The sequence below is a fragment of the Helianthus annuus genome, chromosome 13 (genome assembly GCF_002127325.2).
Source record: "Helianthus annuus cultivar XRQ/B chromosome 13, HanXRQr2.0-SUNRISE, whole genome shotgun sequence".
Taxonomy (NCBI): domain Eukaryota; kingdom Viridiplantae; phylum Streptophyta; class Magnoliopsida; order Asterales; family Asteraceae; genus Helianthus; species Helianthus annuus.
Window position 1 is genome coordinate 52,956,267 of NC_035445.2, and position 17,933 is coordinate 52,974,199.

The 17,933-nt window shown below is 38.5% G+C and overlaps 1 pseudogene; it reads left to right on the top strand.

Moving 5' to 3' along the window:
* The first annotated feature begins 544 nt into the window (after window positions 1-544).
* On the top strand, window positions 545-2,243 carry LOC110900836 (annotated as a pseudogene).
* Window positions 2,244-17,933: the final 15,690 nt, after the last annotated feature.

A 17,933-nucleotide genomic window follows, 5' to 3' on the forward strand; every position in this document is an offset into this window, starting at 1 on the left:
CGTCGTGATGGTCTCGGCGAAACACTTTGTGTTTCGTCTGATTCGTTTCGTCAAAAATGGTTTCGGCGAAGCACTTTGTTTCGCCGTCACCTGTGTTTCACCAAGAAGCCAGTTACATCACATATCGGTTATGTACAGAAACCCTAATTGCCGTCATACAGAATCATACAGTCATTCAACAAATCATCGATATCATGGATTTCCAATCATAACATATTCATCCGTTAACCTTAAGCAATCTTGCATAAGAATATCATATCACAATTTCATCATTCATTAGCATGCTCGTATCATTCATGGACAATGGCATAGACAGTTGAAGTCATAAACATAAACACTAATCTATATACTGATTCAACAACAAACAATCCATTCTGTACATACAAATCCGTAATCCAAAATTCCTAGATCATATTATAACCAACACATCATCTAATCATGAACATGAACCCTGTCTAATAATCATTTAAGTCCGATTTCAACACACAAATTACAACGATTTACACTAACCGAGATAGGAGAAATAACGGGTTGATTGCTAAGAATGGCTTCGGGGACTTCAAACTGCCGTCACACAGAAGAGAGAGCTCTAGGGTTTCTGTTTTTGCTAAAGTGTGGCGAATATGGTTGTTCCGTATAACATATACGTGCGTAAATGTACTGGGCCCCTAACTAGGCTTCGGCGAAACTGGGCTCGGTGAAACACTTTTGTTTCGTCGGGATGGGAATGACGAAACAGATTCCTGTTTCGTCGGTTTGGTCATGGCGAAACACACTTGTTTCGTCGGGTCCTTTCATGTGTTAAACAGTTTAAGTTTTCTAACAAGACCCACGTTATATCAACAAACATAAATGCATGTACTGATCACAATACGTTAAAACATACATCACATTTTAAACAATCATCTTGAATTATGATCCAGTGTACAGTTACAAGGCGAGTAATCAAGCAACTAAACAGTCAACGTGCAATAAATGCGAATAAGGAATCTTGGAAACTCGAGTTGTCACATCTGGAGATGTGAATGTATGTGTGCAATTGACGTGTTTTTCGAGATCGATCGATTATGGTTGAGTCGATGAAGCTTTGAAAAGTTGCAATTGTTTATTTCTGGTTGTTTAATTCTACTGGGCAAAGCTATTATGCTTTTTCGTTATCTTCAAGAAAAAGAAACTTTTGAGACGTATTATCGATAACACTTGGGGGAAAGGCTTCTTTCTAAGAAGAGCGTGTCGGACAAAGCAGAGAGAAGTTTGATCTTGAAGTTGAAAACCGAATGTGGGTATCAGTTCACATCAAGATTTGAACGCATGTTTACTGATACGAAAACCTATGAAGACACAATGAAACAATTTTATGAAGCAATGGAACCTGAGTTAGGTGACGGGCCGACACTTGTGGTCAGTGTTCTTACAACCGGGTCATGGTCGATTAAATCAATCGCCACCTGCAAGCTTCCGTCCGAAATCCAAATTGTGTATGACGAGTTCACGATGTATTACAATGGAACCTACAGCGGGCGCAGGCTGACCTGACAAACAAATATGGGGTCCGTTGATATAAAAGCATTGGTACGGGTCAAGGACATGAGTTGCATGTTTCAACTTACCAGATGTGTGTTCTTATGTTGTTCAACAGCGTAGATCGGCTGAGTTATATAGAAATTGAACAGGCTACTGAGATACCGATTTTAAATCTAAAACAATGTTTGCAGTCCTTAGCTTGCATTGAAGGGAAAAATGTGCTTAGGAAAGAACCTGTGAGCAAAGACATCAGAGAAGATAACGTGTTTTTCTTTAATGATAAATTTTCCAGCGAGTTTTATAGAGTGAAGATTGCGCAGATGGAACCTGAACTTGAAAAACAAGAGGTACGACAGGGAGTTGAGGACATAAAACCTCAGATCAATGCAGCAATTGTTAGGATTATGAAAGTACGACGCGCCTTGGATCACGATAATATTGTGGCCGAGGTTACAAAGCAATTGCAGTCGAGGTTTTTACCGGACCCAGTTGTGATAAAGTAGAGAATCGAGGCGCTTATCAAAAGGGAGTTTTTGGAGCTGGACAAAGACGATCAGAAGTTGTATCGCTACGTGCCTTGAAGTGAAGAAAGACAGTAATAAACAGTTCTGGGTGGTGTTTTGTTATGTTTTGCAAAGACATAAGAAGTTATGGTTACTGTTATATATTTTTTTATGTTTCACAAGAATATGGAATTGGTGGCATGGTGATTTGAGAACTTTTGGTTGAACAGAAGCCTGGGCACGGCCCCGTGTCCATCTGACACTCTCTCTCTTCATTAATTGCAATTCGCAATTACAATAAATGCGCCTGCAGCAACTTGACCACGCCCCCGTGTCCGCTGGGCACGGCCCCGTGGTGGGCAATAGAAGCTTCTATAGGTTTGTCTTTTCTACTGCTTCTTGGGCACGGCCCCGTGCTCGCTGACCACGGGGCGTGTTCAGTCTTCTGGCTTCTCTGTTTTGCTTGGGGAGATGCTGTCGGGGGGTTGGGCATATCACTTTTGTTCCTTTTCTTGTATTTATGTTAGATTTTGCTTTCTTTTTGCTTCTTTTGTTATTTTGAGCTCATTTAATCCTGAAAATACAAAAGGAAGACAAAAGCATACTTTTTCCAACATTAGTACTAGAAAAGGGTTAGTTTTAAGCCACAATTGATGTAATTTATATGTTTCATTTTGTGCACATCACTAGGCCATGGCCTGTTTTCATCAGATTGTTGTTTGCTGGTGCTGCATATTCCCAGCATAACCCGATTTCACGAAAACGAGCATGACTCTCTCGTTTTAATCCGTTTTACCCGGTTCTTTTTCCTACGCGTCCGTAATTTAATTCTCCATCTTATGGAGTTAAAATCCAACATCCGGCATAACAAAATTTCAGACCTTTAAGTTTTTGACTTAATACCTTTTTACAAACTTTTGATCCGTTCATGCGTTTATCAAACAAACATGTTTGTTTGATCCCAAATTCACATGAATCTTATAACTTCAATAATGTCTATCATATTAGGTTCAATTCACGAGTTTATGTATATTCTTAAACCCGTTTGTACTTAAATGCTTAATTTGACCCGTTAAGGGTATTTAAGCACTTTTCCGCATAATTCATACTTGTTTATTTCTAGCATCTTATTTTCGCAATATTTATCAAATGATCTTCCACCACAACTATATGGAGGATTTAATGTGGAGATATATTTATTCCGACTCTTACTCCTCGGATTATCATTTTACGGCAAAGACTCATATAGAGTCTTTTGACTAAAGATTATTACCCTTCGATTTCTATACTTATTCTAAATATTTATTCATCCATAAAACTCGTTTCCAAACAACCTTTAAGGGTTGTTTGTTCAATTTAGCCTACAAGGGCGTTTTGGTCAATTTTGGTCCTTCTTTTACGACGAAGGACTTTTAGATACTTGTTTGACCCAAAATCCGATCTTTTAACTATAACCTTGTTTTGAAACCATTATGTCTCTAAAACACCACGATTATAACTTAAATTATTCGGTTTATCTTTAAGATAACCAAATATCAAATTTTGACCTTGTTTAACTCTTAGAGAACCTCAAGTACTAAATAATGAGTTGAACCATTTTACTTACCTGACTCGGATCAATACATTGACCCGTTTTTAATACCTTGCTTTAGAAATCGCTAATTAATAGCGATGCAAATATCCATTCTACATAGACTCCTGAAATCATATAACTCAACGATATTCATTAGTCGATATTGTCAAAGGGTGATATCACCACCATATCGGCTTACGCCATGGATATCCTTTTTACTTCGATTTACATTAGTCAACACTACAAGATATTCTTAACGGAAATCCGTATTTTTGATGTTTCCGTTATCGCATTTATAACGTATAAGATACACAAGTATTCTACATAAGTGTGTAAGTCTCACTTACCTCGCATTCGAATACGATCTTCTTCTCGTGCTTGATTCATTTGACCGCTTCTTTCCCGAGCCTCCACCTAGCTCGATAGGCGACAAACTATCATTATAATTCACGAGATGGTTAGATTAGTCATAATCATTTACGACTTTTCCATCTTACGGGTTTTATGTCGAAACTAATATTCGACTTTATCATTGGTTAGTTTGACTTTTAGAAGTCAACTACCTTTAATCATACCGTTGGCGTAATTAAGTTAAATCATCGTTATGATTAGAATCCGTTTTAACCCATATTTCACGTAATTAGTCAAACTAGCCAATTACGCATTTCTCTCATAAAATCTTCTTTTTAATATTCATTCAGACATTTTAACAAACATCTTGTAGGCGAGATTTTGTACACACATTTTCTCTAATTATAGTCATCATTTAAACCAAGTTTTAGTATCAAAACCATGCCTCTATGTCTTGTATACATGAACTAAACCTAGAACTAGCATCACAACATCAATGTTCATCCATTTAACACCTTAATTCAAGTGTTCATCATATTTCTACAAAACCCATTTAACATATGATAGGGTAATTATCAAATCCCTAGTTTCGGCCTCAATTCATCATGTTTTCAACTAGGGTTTGTTTCTAAACGAAGATTTCATCATAATAACACTTATATACATCAACATACATTCCAGATTTTCGATTATGATTGTTCATCATAATCTCAAAGTATCACCAAATTACAAAATTTGACATACCTTTCGATCCTCTTGACTTGGTGATCGTTTATACGCGTTCATGCATTGACTTGGTCTTGAATTGATCCTCCAATTTGAAGATATTGTTTGAGCTAGGGTTTGTAACCCTCTTGTCCTGCTCCTGTCCTTTCCCATGCACACACATACACATTCTATGTGTGTGTTATGTTTTATGTTTTGTTTTTAATAAAACAAGTTTCTTTGTTAGCAACTTTAGTCCCTCATGTTTTGTAACTTTATAAAAAGGGTTATTACCCATATTTTCTTCATTGTTTTAAGACACCTTTTTAACTAGGTTAATGTTCCTAGCTACTTGGTGAATTCGGGAAAGTGATGACTTAGTTTATTTTAAGTCCCGTTAACTCGGGCCTCTTATAAACTTTACTTCCTTAAAAGCTTTTACTCACGTTTTATTTAATATTAGGTTTAATTATTTAAATCCTAATATTTACCGGGTTAATTTTTACCACTAACGGTATTTTACCCGTTCATTAATATTAAGGTGGTTTGATTTCCAAACCCGTTTTCGGGGTGTTATTAGTCTACCCCCCTTAAAGAGGTTTCGTCCCCGAAACCTTTTCTTACATAATTCATTGAGTTTAAACTCAATGTATTTGATCCGAGAAATCTTTTAAACATTACTTATACTTTTAACCAATTGTTAGTATTACCAGAAAAGTATGGTAACATCTTTTTGGTTACTAAGGTTCTGTTTGTTTTTTGGCCAGAAGTACTTCTGGCCACTTATGTCTGGGCCGCGCAGATGCGGGCAGACGTTTGGATGCTGCAGATTGTTTGTTTTCTCGCAGACCTTTCATTAAAAAAGGTCTGCGAGACCTCTTCACCACACAGACATGTTCCCATGTCTTCACCACACAGACACAAACCTCTTCTTGGCTCTTCTTCCACACCTCCACCCCCACATCCTGCCACCACCTCCACCACCACATCCCTGCCACCACCTCCACCACCACATCCCTGCCCAAAACCCCCCAAAAAAAACTATCAAGTGAAGACGATAAGGTTTCATAAACAGCAGTTGAGATATCATCATCGTCATCAAAATCAACCAATCCCAAATGCCCCTCACCCCAAACTCTCCTTTCCCTTTTTACAATGAATCCTCGTTGAATCCATAAACAAAAAAAAGACATGGTGGGAAATGGAAATGGAAAGCCAAAAATATCATCAAACAGAACTGATTCACCTTCACACGCACCGGATTATATACTAATTGAAGCTTCTGTTCGGAAATTGATGACGTCAGATGAAGATGATGTTAGAATTAGGGTTTCAGAACGTGATTTGATTAATAAAAAACCCTAAATCGAACCCCAAATCGGAGATCAAGGGAGCGGTGGGTGGTTGTGGTTGTGGTGGTAGATGAAAGCAGAGGAGAGAGAGACGGTGGAGGCGGTGGTTGTGGTTGTTCTTGGAAGTAGATGAGGCCGAGGAGAGAGAGGCTGAGGAAAGAGAGACGTTGGTGGCGGTGGTGTAGTGGTGACGTGGTGGTGGGTTTGCGGTGGTGCTTGGTGAGTTGGTGGAGGTGATGAAGGCAGAGAGAGGGATCAAGAGGAGAGAGATCTGTGGAGGGTATGTGTGAGAAGACGAGGGTGTTTGTGAGAAGTGGTTTATGTATAATAAAAAACAAACCCTCTTCTTCTTGCAGACTGCAGACCTTTGGTCCACCTCTTCTCCTGCAGATGTCTGCAGATGTGGTCCGCAGACTGTAGACCTTTTGGATCTTTAAAACAAACACCACCTAATTGTCTACGTATCTCATACGACATAGTGCAACTTGAAATAACGCAATCTCGTTATTTCCTCTAGTTTAGTTAACTTAGCGATATCCATCGCTTTTATATACTATCGAATTCTTTATGAATCCGTTACTTTGACCCGTTTAAAGGTCTTTAGTGAAAACTTTCACTTTTAACAACAATTTCTTTTGTTTTCAGATTTATTTATTCGGTTTAGTTATACCGAATCCACCGCTTACAAGCAAACCAAATTTATTTAAATGACCTTAACCGGTCTCACTAACTAGACTTATTAGTCCGGTTACTTTTTACCGCTCGCTTGGTTATAATGTGATTCTACTTCACATTGCATTTCTTGGCCGTGATCGTGTCACATCATGCCAAATTTTATATCAACTTTTATTTTCAAAAATATCACTTTTCGAATATATCGTCTTGCACCTATCAGTGTCAAGACTTATATCTTTCATGCTTACTATTTATATGTCTACCAGTATTCATATTTGTAAAAATGTTATTTCTTACCAAAACCGAAGTTTTAGTTTAGCGTCTTCTCTTTAACCTTTGTCAATTATCCATACCGGGATATTGACAGTCCAAAATTTGTTCTTTTTCGGTCTTTGTTTTATGCGAGGATCCTCCATTTATTCCCTCGCTTTGTCTAATTAACCCGTAGGTTTTATCACTTAGTCTATAGGCTATTTTATTAGACCTTCACCTCTTTAAGGCGAGGTCCTTATAATCTATTTCTTTCTAGTCACGACTCATGGGTCGTTTTAGTCTAGAAGACCTTTCCATTGTTTATAATCCCCAAAGGTTAGGTTGATCCCGTAGATCATTTCTTACTCATGTCATTCTTAAAATACATGTTTGGTATCAAGGCATCCTATTTTTGTTTAAAATCATTTATTTTCGCCTTGGTATTTTCTTTGACCTTGACCGTAGTCTAAGGCTACATTCGTTTCCTTCCGGAAAAAATTTCCGACTTTATGACTTCTCACGTCATTTATGCGTCGGTTTATCTTATGCTCACCATTATCCTGTCTACATACATTCGTATTTGATTACGTCCCATTACCGGGCTCATTATTCTTTTGCTTTTAACGCTACCATTATCCCGCTTGCGTTAACTCATGCCGTCCGGCATGATATTATATTCGACCCGTTCAACTTTAAAATAGTTAAACATAATTTATTCAAAATTTCTATTTACATTATCTTGTCGTCTTTAGTTATGACTCAAAACCCGAGTCTTTTAACTTTCCATCCGAGTTCCTGTTTCTCAGTCTACGCATGTGTTTAATTCTTACCCATTAACCGGGTGTTTAACCGAAGTCGTTATTATCGCAAACCTCCCGGTATGCATTAAGGCCTCGCTTCATCTTTTTATATTCCGACTTTGTCCTCAAGTTTGACATTTTACAAAAACGGCCCGTTAAGAGACATACTTGCATTCTCCGGGTTCGAGTGTAAGTACACCCCCTCCCATTGCATATCTTAATCATTTTACATGTTTGGATTCTCCGGGTTCGAGTGCAAGTACACTCCCTCCCATTGCATATCTTAATCATTTTACATGTTTGGATTCTCCGGGTTCGAGTGCAAGTACACTCCCTCCCATTGCATATCTTAATCATTTTGCATGTTTGGATTCTCCGGGTTCGAGTGCAAGTACACTCCCTCCCAATGCGTATCTTAATCATTTTACATGTTTGGATTCTCCGAGTTCGAGTGCAAGTACACTCCCTCCCATTGCATATCTTAATCATTTTACATTAATCTTTGTCCCTTCACTCGGGCTCATTATCCTAATGTAATACGCTTCCGTCACTCGGCTGTGCGTTTACATTATTATCAAATATTTTGCTCGTTTGATTCATTTGGGTACTTTTTAATTTGTCCCATTTACCCCGTCCTTACTACATCGGATGTAAGTATGTCCATCATAAAAAGTTCATCGTACCACGTGCTCACCACTTACTTGGCCAGAGTAAGCGATCAATACCTGGTATACATGACCTTTTTATAATTTTCACATTACATCCCATGTATGTAATGCCTCTATTTGTTTCTCTTGGAAACAATATCCCAAATAGATTTTCTATTCGGGTTTTTCCAAGTTTTTAATCTAGATATGCAACTTTCAATCTCTACGTATTTGTTGCATATTACTATTCACGTAATAATTTAAAATGCGCACCTGTAACTGCTTGCCCTAACGGGCTTTTTATGTCGTTAACCTTGTTCGCGATCGTCACGCGATTTAGGTCCTTGATGAGTATGCTCTTCTTGTCATACCTCGGACCGTTCCATCATCATATCCATAATTCGTTCAACTCTCGCCATCTTCAAACGCGAGTGTCCTTCAATTAAAACATTCACAAAAGTTAGTAATGTCAACTTCAATAATCGCCCGTATTATAATACAAGGCTTTTTCTATTATACGCGTCAACGCGCGTATTTTCGTCAACTATATCAATCCTTTTAATTGGGGTAACGTGTATCACACGATAGTCCTATGTGTTGTTTACAACATTTTAGCATGCTAAACTATTAACATACATGTACTTACCGGATTTGCGATCAAGCCTCGAACCGAACACTTTATTCTTTTAACCTCGAGCTCTGATTACCAACTTGTAACGCCCGTCTTAATTAATCAAGATAATAATAATAAGATACACATTTTGATGCTAAAATGTGACTTTACAAAAACTTATTTTACCAACATTACCAAATAATTACAACATTTCAAAAACAATTTATAAGTGTTTACATAATTCACTTAGGGGGGGGGGGGATAGTGCACGGTCCTCCCAACCGCCGGAGTGATCCCACTCCGGGAGCCGCTACCCGGCCAAGCTAGCTCCGCGGTGAATTCCCCTTACCGAGTTCTTACCCTGGACGACATATGCCACTCCCAAGACTCGAACCCGGTACCTCTAGGAAGAGTTCTTACATAATTTACTTATAATAACACAATTTAAGATTTGACGCGGAAGCTTCATTTAACGTGTGTTCGGTTCTTCATTGTGCTTGATCGTCCTCCGGTGCTAAAATTTTACCTGAAACTCATAAAACATGAGTTGGATTAGTCATACGTAACTTAGAACATATTTAAGCGGGTTCACAATGCATCAACAGTTAAAATAAACGATTTTCGCGAAACTGAGACCCGCTCACGTAGCGCCATGGCCTATTTTCATCAGATTGTTGTTTGCTGGTGCTGCATATTCCCAGCATAACCCGATTTCATGAAAACGAGCATAACTCTCTCGTTTTTAATCCGTTTTACCCGATTCTTTTTCCTACACGTCCGTAATTTAATTCTCCATCTTATGGAGTTAAAATCCAACATCCAGCATAACAAAATTTCAGACCTTTAAGTTTCTGACTTAATACCTTTTTACAAAGTTTTGACCCGTTCATGCTTTTATCAAACAAACATGTTTGTTTGATCCCAAATTCACATGAATATTATAACTTCAATATTGTCTATCATATTAGGTTCAATTCACGAGTTTATGTATATTCTTAAACCCGTTTTGTAACAATCCTCAAAGAAAACCGACACCCTCGATTATTTTTCCGACACCCTAAAAATATTTAAAATATTCATATATGTCTTTAAATATACCCCATATGTGAAAACCGAGCCCGAAATATAACATTACTTAAAAAATAAATAAAAAACAAAGAAAATAGGGTTTAGGCCGGCCGCGTAAAGGACCCTTAAGGTCTACGCGGGCCGCGACAACTTGATGATCAGGCGAGCCCCGGTGCGGCCACGTGTGTGTGTGCGTGTTGGACCTACCCCATGACCCGGACACCCTATGCCCTACCCAGGCTAGTATGCGGGCCGCGTAAGCCCTTGCGTACATTTACGCGGGCCGAGAAAGGATCAGAATCAGGCACTATATAAGGAGGCCTCGGGCTTCAATAGCAAATCATTCATTTTCTTTTCTGTGTCTCGAAAATCTCTCATAGTAGGCATAATTCCCGGGTATTATACCCCCTAAATAGCGAGGTTCTGCTACGATGTAAGTATTATAACCCCTGGAGACGTATTAGATACTCTGCCCGATTGATCTAGGGTTTCGTAACGGCTGTCGTGGTTCTGCCCGACGTAGTCGTTGGAATGCCGTCTCGGGGAGGGTATTACTAATGTTAAAATGGGTTATTATACTAACACACGTGCATTTGTGTAATTTGTAGATTATTCCCAGGAAATCCTTACTGAAAACCCTAAGACAGCAATGTGAGTAATCCTCTTTTTGTTAAACGTTTTTACAAAACCTCACTTAATTTAATATATACGAAGCAGTTATTGAGAATTTGTAAGAATACAATTATAGTGGGTATGTTGGGGTTTTGTATACAAAATTTGTTACTGGCGTGGTAACATTCCACAAGCTGAGTATGACAGTCCCACTGATGTTAATTGTTATATCTTGGAAACAAATGTAATTGCGGATGCGCCCTCAATACTGTAAAATGATTGGTATTTCAACTTGATTAAACTGGGATTCACTCATTAGTATTTCCCACTGACAAAATGTTTTTAAAACGCGTTTCAGGTAACAAAATGTGAATGCCAAATAGAAGCCAGCTGGACAGCACTGAAGGCTTGGAAAAGTGGCAATAAAGTTACCTAAAAAGAAATAGATGTTTTTCTTAAATAAAATAGGGTGTATCCCTATGAAATTATGTGTACTGAAAACTTGGGCTTTACCCATGTGTTTAATATTATAAAATGTGGTGGTTTACTCTGATAAAATATTTCCTAAATACGGTCCTGATGAAAATTTCCGCTGCCAAATTAGACAACAACGTGATACCACCGAAACTGGCTCGCGGACGCCCATTCCCGGGGATTTGGGATCTGGGGTTGCAACAGAAGGTGGTATCAGAGCTATGCCACTGATTCAGCCACAGAAGTGTTCTGCTGACATCAAAATTCAAAGTGTTAGGAAATAAATAACAGGAATACGTGCATAATTATATTTTCTTGTTATGTGTTATCTGACTATCTGTTAGTTTACAGTATGAGGGACCAAGGACCATCTGACGTGTATCGTCGATTTTCTGGTTCGCCTAGAAGCGAAGGCACCTCCTCTTCTCAGCCTGCCCTCTCGGGGTACTCTGCTGATATGGAAGAAGGAATCTTTGTGTTTAAGGCCCAATCTGAAGAGCCATTTCCTCAGAAAAAAAGGGGATGGTTCAGTAGGGGAGCACACGAGCGTAGGAAACGTATGAAAAAATTACAAGACCAGAGAGCACTAGCTGCAGCTAAACGAGAAACTGATGCATATGCCCAGGATATGCTTAATAGGGGTATAGCCAATATCCATATTTTAGCAACCACTGCAGCTGACCCAAACTTGGAGCAAATGCTAGCACCCCAACCACAACCACCAATTCCTGATCAACCCATGGAAATAGAAAACCTTGGAAATCAAGTAGAAATGCATGATTTCAACCCGGAGGAGATACCTAGGGTACCTGCACCAAATCCCCTAGACCCAAATTACGATCCCTGGTGGGATGATGTTAGGGACTATGTGCAACGCTACCCGATTCACGAAGATGTGCCAATGCAAAACCTAGGAGCCTACCCAGGTTTAGATACTCTAGATCCCTATTTTAATAACGATGCAGACATTAGGGAGATCTTAGAAAATCCTTACCCATACCAGGCCCCTATACCCCCATACCAGGAACCCGTACCCCAGATTCCGAACCCAGTCCTAGAACCTGCACCCCCAATGAGTGCAGAAATCGTACAAGAACTTAGGACTTTCGGTGAGAAAATTTTAGAAAGCAGTGAGAGAATGCGACAGGTGGGAGAGCGTCTCGTATGGAAATACGACGAACGCAGTATGGATTTTTGGATGAATCCATATCCATGAATGTGATGGTGGAAGCGGTAGTAATAATATTATAATATGATATAATAATAATATATGTGTGTATGTGTTAGAAAAAAAAACTACGGATGCATATTACTAGTATTGTAGCTTTATATTTCAGTCGGTATTGTAATTTTAATACTGGTGTGTAATAGATGCATAATATATTAATAGAGTAAAAGTCGCAATGCTCGAAGCTTTTGACCAAAAGTACGTGTCATGTGATTGGCTATATTCAAATATTATTGGTGATATTGATATGTGGTAAATGTTTGATGGACAATGAAGCGAATCAAGAAAACCAGAATGATAATATCCAGAACGACAACCACTCGAATAACGATAATCTGAATAACGAGAATCCGAACAACAATAACAATGGAAACCAAATGGATAATAGTGCCGTTCAGCATATAGTGGCACAAGGAATTATAGATGCAATGCCATTTATTATTCAAACGGTTCAAGAAGCGAATAATAAAAGTAAGCATAGCAGTAAGCGACCAACTGAACCGGAACACAGCGTGAACAATGGACCCGTACTTCAGGTGCCCATTCCCAAAAGAAGAAGAACCATGCCATATGGTTGTTCTTACAAAGAATTCTGGTCCTGTAAACCAATAGAATTCTCAGGCAATGAAGGACCCATTGCAGCTCTACGCTGGATAGAGAAAACTGAAGCTGTTCTGAAAATAAGCAAGTGTGCTAAAGAAGATAAGATAATGTTTGCTTCTAATTTATTTAAGAATTCAGCCCTAGAATGGTGGAACACTATCCTCCAGTCAAGAGGAAGTGATAGGATATATAACATGGAATGGGAGGAGTTCAAAAATATGGTAGAAAGGAAGTTTTGCCCTCCCAATGAAAGGAGCAGATAGCGAATAAATTTTTGAACCTTAGAATGACCGGAGTAGATAGTAAGGGGTACACTACTACATTCTTTGAATATGCTAGAATAGTACCAACCCTTGCATCACCTAAACCGGTATTAATCTCCCGTTACATCTGGGGATTAATCGGAGAGATTAGACATGTAGTCAAGCCAGCTAGACCTCAAACCATAGAAGAAGCTGTAGAACTAGCTAATACCTTGACAGATGAGTTAATCCGTACTATAGAAGAAGACCAGAGGAGAAACCTAACCCAAAGGCTTACTCAAGAATTCCGTTCTGGGAATTCCAACCGTAGGAATGCAGGTTCTACCTCTGCACCGTACTGCAAAACCTGCAGAAAGAAGCATTCAGGAAGATGCTCCATTCACTGCAATTTTTGCAAGGCCCCAGGACACAAGGAAGAAGATTGCAAGAAGAAATCCAGTAATGGAATGTGTTTCAATTGTGGAGAAAAAGGTCACATCAGGACAAACTGTCCGAAATTGGCTCCAGCTGCAAACAACAAGAATCCTAAAAATGCTAGAGCATTTGTTCTAACTGCAGATGAAGCCAAGATGATCCCGGACGTCATAACTGGTATGTTTTTAGTTAATGATATTTGTGCTAAAGTATTATTTGACCTAGTGCAAACCAAAGTTTTATTAATACTTCGTTTTGCAAACTTCTAAATCAGTCATTAACTAAACTACCACAAGAATGTCTAGCAGAGACAGCAAATGGAGAAACCGTTAGGATTTCTGAAATCTTGCAGGGAGCAAGAATAGAAATTTTTAATCAAAAGTTTATTGCAAACCTTTATCCAATGAATCTGGCAGGATTTGATGTCGTCTTAGGGATGGATTGGTTAATAGCTAATAAAGCCAGTATTTTATGTGATCAAAAGTCAATTCAAGTAAAATCACCAAGGGGTGAAAAGATCACAATTAAAGGAGATAAACGATCTAGATCCACTAAATTCATCTCTGTGATGAAAACTGCAAGTTATATAAGAAAAGGATCTATAGTATATTTGATTTCTATAATCACTAACAATAAAGGAAAAGAACTAAAAGACATTCCAGTAGTGTCCCAGTTTTCAGATGTCTTTCCAGAGGAATTGCCAGGACTGCCGCCAGATAGGGAAGTTGAATTCAGAATCCATCTGCTACCAGGGACAACACCGATTGCCAAAACGCCTTACCGTTTGGCACCCGCTGAAATGCAGGAACTGAGGAAACAATTAGACGAATTGTTGGAGAAAGGATTTATACAGCCAAGCTCATCGCCATGTGGAGCACCGATTTTGTTTGTCAAAAAGAAGGACAGATCAATGCGTATGTGCATTGACTACCGTGAATTGAACAAAATCACGATTAAGAATCGGTATCCATTACCAAGGATTGATGATCTGTTCGATCAACTTCAAGGAGCTCGATTTTTCTCTAAAATTGATTTAAGATCAGGATATCATCAATTAAAGTTACAGGAAGAGGATATTCCTAAAACCGCATTTAGAACAAGGTATGGTCATTATGAATTTACTGTCATGCCATTTGGTTTCACCAATGCCCCAGCCGCATTTATGGACATGATGAACCGAATATGTAAGCCATATTTGGATAAATTCATAATTGTCTTCATAGATGATATTCTAATTTACTCTAAGAGTGAAGAAGAGCATGCAAAGAATTTGCACTTACTTTTAAGTCTGTTAAGAAAGGAAAAGTTGTACGCTAAGTTTTCCAAGTGCGAGTTTTGGTTAAAACAGGTACATTTTCTTGGACATTTAGTTAACCACGAAGGAATCCATGTGGATCCAACAAAGATCGAGGTGATTACCAAATGGAAAACCCCTGAGTCACCAACTAAGGTTAGAAGTTTCTTAGGATTGGCTGGTTATTATAGAAGATTTATTCGAGATTTTTCTAGAATAGCCATTCCTTTAACCAAGTTAACCTGTAAATCCATTAAGTTTGAATGGGGACCAAAACAAGAAGAAGCATTTAGAATCCTTAAGCAAAGACTAACCCACACACCCATATTAGCGTTACTAGAGGGAACGGAAGACTTTGTAGTCTATTGTGACGCTTCTAAATTAGGTTATGGATTTGTGCTGATGCAACATCAAAAGGTTATAGCTTACGCATCTAGACAACTTAAGAATCATGAAGAAAATTATTCAACCCATGATCTAGAACTAGGAGCCATGATTTTTGCTCTTAAGATTTGGAGACATTACCTTTATGGTAGTAAATTTACCATATTCACAGATCATAAGAGTTAAAGTATGTTTTCGGGCAAAAAGAGTTGAATATGAGACAAAGACGTTGGATGGAAATGCTTAGTGATTACGATTGTGATATCCAGTATCATGAAGGAAAAGCAAATGTAGTGGCCGATGCTTTAAGTCGAAAGTATCACGAAAAGCCAAAAAAGGTACGTTCTCTTAAATTAAATCTACAAGTAGATTTAAACGATCAGATTAGAAAAGCACAGGAATCAGTAATCAAGGAAGATACTAAAAAATTAAAAGGAATGATTAAGGAGTTAGAACAAGAAACAGATGGAATTTGGAGATTCCATAAAGATAGAATGTGGATACCTAAATTAGGAAATTTACGTCACCGTATATTAGAAGAAGCCCATAAGTCTAAATATACGATGCATCCAGGAAGTGATAAGATGTCACAGGATTTAAAGAAAAATTTCTGGTGGATAGGAATGAAAAAGGACATAGCAGCCTATGTTTCTAAATGTTTAACTTGTTCTCAAGTCAAAGCTGAACATCAGAAACCCTCAGGATTGCTGCAACAGTTAGAAATGTCAGTCTGGAAATGGGAATTGATAACAATGGATTTTGTTACCAAGTTACCCAAAACAAGAAAGGGTAATGATACAATCTGGGTGATTGTAGATAGGCTAACCAAGTCAGCTCATTTCTTACCTATGAAGGAAACTTTCAGTATGGAACAGTTAGCTAAATTGTATGTAAATGAAATTGTTTCATTACATGGAATTCCTTTGTCAATTGTTTCTGATAGGGATAGTCGTTTTACCTCTCATTTTTTGGTCAAGTTTCCAAAAGGCAATGGGAACTAAGTTGAATCTAAGCACAGCTTACCATCCTCAAACGGACGGGCAAAGTGAAAGGATAATTCAGACAATGGAAGACATGCTTAGAGCTTGTGTAATTGATTTCGGAGGCAATTGGGACGATCACTTACCTTTAGTAGAATTTTCTTATAATAACAGTTATCACACAAGTATCAATGTTGCACCATTCGAAGCACTTTATGGACGAAAGTGCAGAACCCCAGTCTGTTGGGCAGAAATTGGGGAAAAGCAACTATATGGACCTGAGATAGTACATGAAACAACAGATAAGATCATTCAAGTCAAGGAACGACTGAAAGCAGCACGTGATCGACAGAAGAGCTATGCTGATAACAAACGTAAGCCGTTAGAATTCCAAGTAGGTGATAAGGTATTGTTAAAAGTCTCTCCTTGGAAAGGAGTGGTAAGATTCATCAAAAGAGGAAAGCTAAGCCCCAGGTATATTGGACCTTTTGAGATTATTAGAAGAATAAGACCTATAGCCTATCAGCTACAACTGCCAGAGGAAATGGCAGGAATACAAGATGTATTTCATGTATCTAATCTCAAGAAATGTCTAGCTGATGAATCACTTATAGTGCCTCTTAAGGATATAGAGGTAAATGAACAACTCAAATTTGTATAAAGGCCTCTACAGATTGAAGATAGGAAAGTTAAGAATCTCAAGCATAAGAGATTAGTTCTGGTCAAAGTGAAGTGGGACTCCAAACGAGGACCTGAGTACACATGGGAGCTTGAATCTGAAATGCGAAAGAAATATCCGCACCTATTCTAGTAGACCTCGAGGACGAGCTCTAAAACAACGTGGGGAGGATGTAACAATCCTCAAAGAAAACTGACACCCTCGATTATTTTTCCGACACCCTAAAAATATTTAAAATATTCATATATGTCTTTAAATATACCCCCTATGTGAAAACCGAGCCCGAAATATAACATAACATTAAAAATAAATAAAAAACAAAGAAAATAGGGTTTAGGCGGGCCGCGTAAAGGACCCTTAAGGTCTACGCGGGCCGCGACAACTTGATGATCAGGCGAGCCCCGGTGCGGCCACGTGTGTGTGTGCGTGTTGGACCTACCCCATGACCCGGGCATCCTATTCCCTACCCAGGCTAGTACGCGGGCCACGAGAGGATCAGAATCAGGCACTATATAAGGAGGCCTCGGGCTTCAATAGCAAATCGTTCATTTTCTTTCCTGTATCTCGAAAATCTCTCATAGTAGGCATAATTCCAGGGTATTATACCCCCTAAATAGCGACGTTCTGCTATGATGTAAGTATTATAACCCCTGGAGACGTATTAGATACTCTGCCCGATTGATCTAGGGTTCCGTAACGGCTGTCGTGGTTTTGCCCGACGTAGTCGTTGGAATGCCGTCTTGGGGAGGGTATTACTAATGTTAAAATGGGTTATTATACTAACACACGTGCATTTGTGTAATTTATAGATTATTCCCAGAAAATCCTTACTGAAAACCCTAAGACAGCAATGTGAGTAATCCTCTTTTTATTAAACGTTTTTACAAAACATCACTTAGTTTAATATATACGAAGCAGTTATTGAGTATTTGTAAGAAT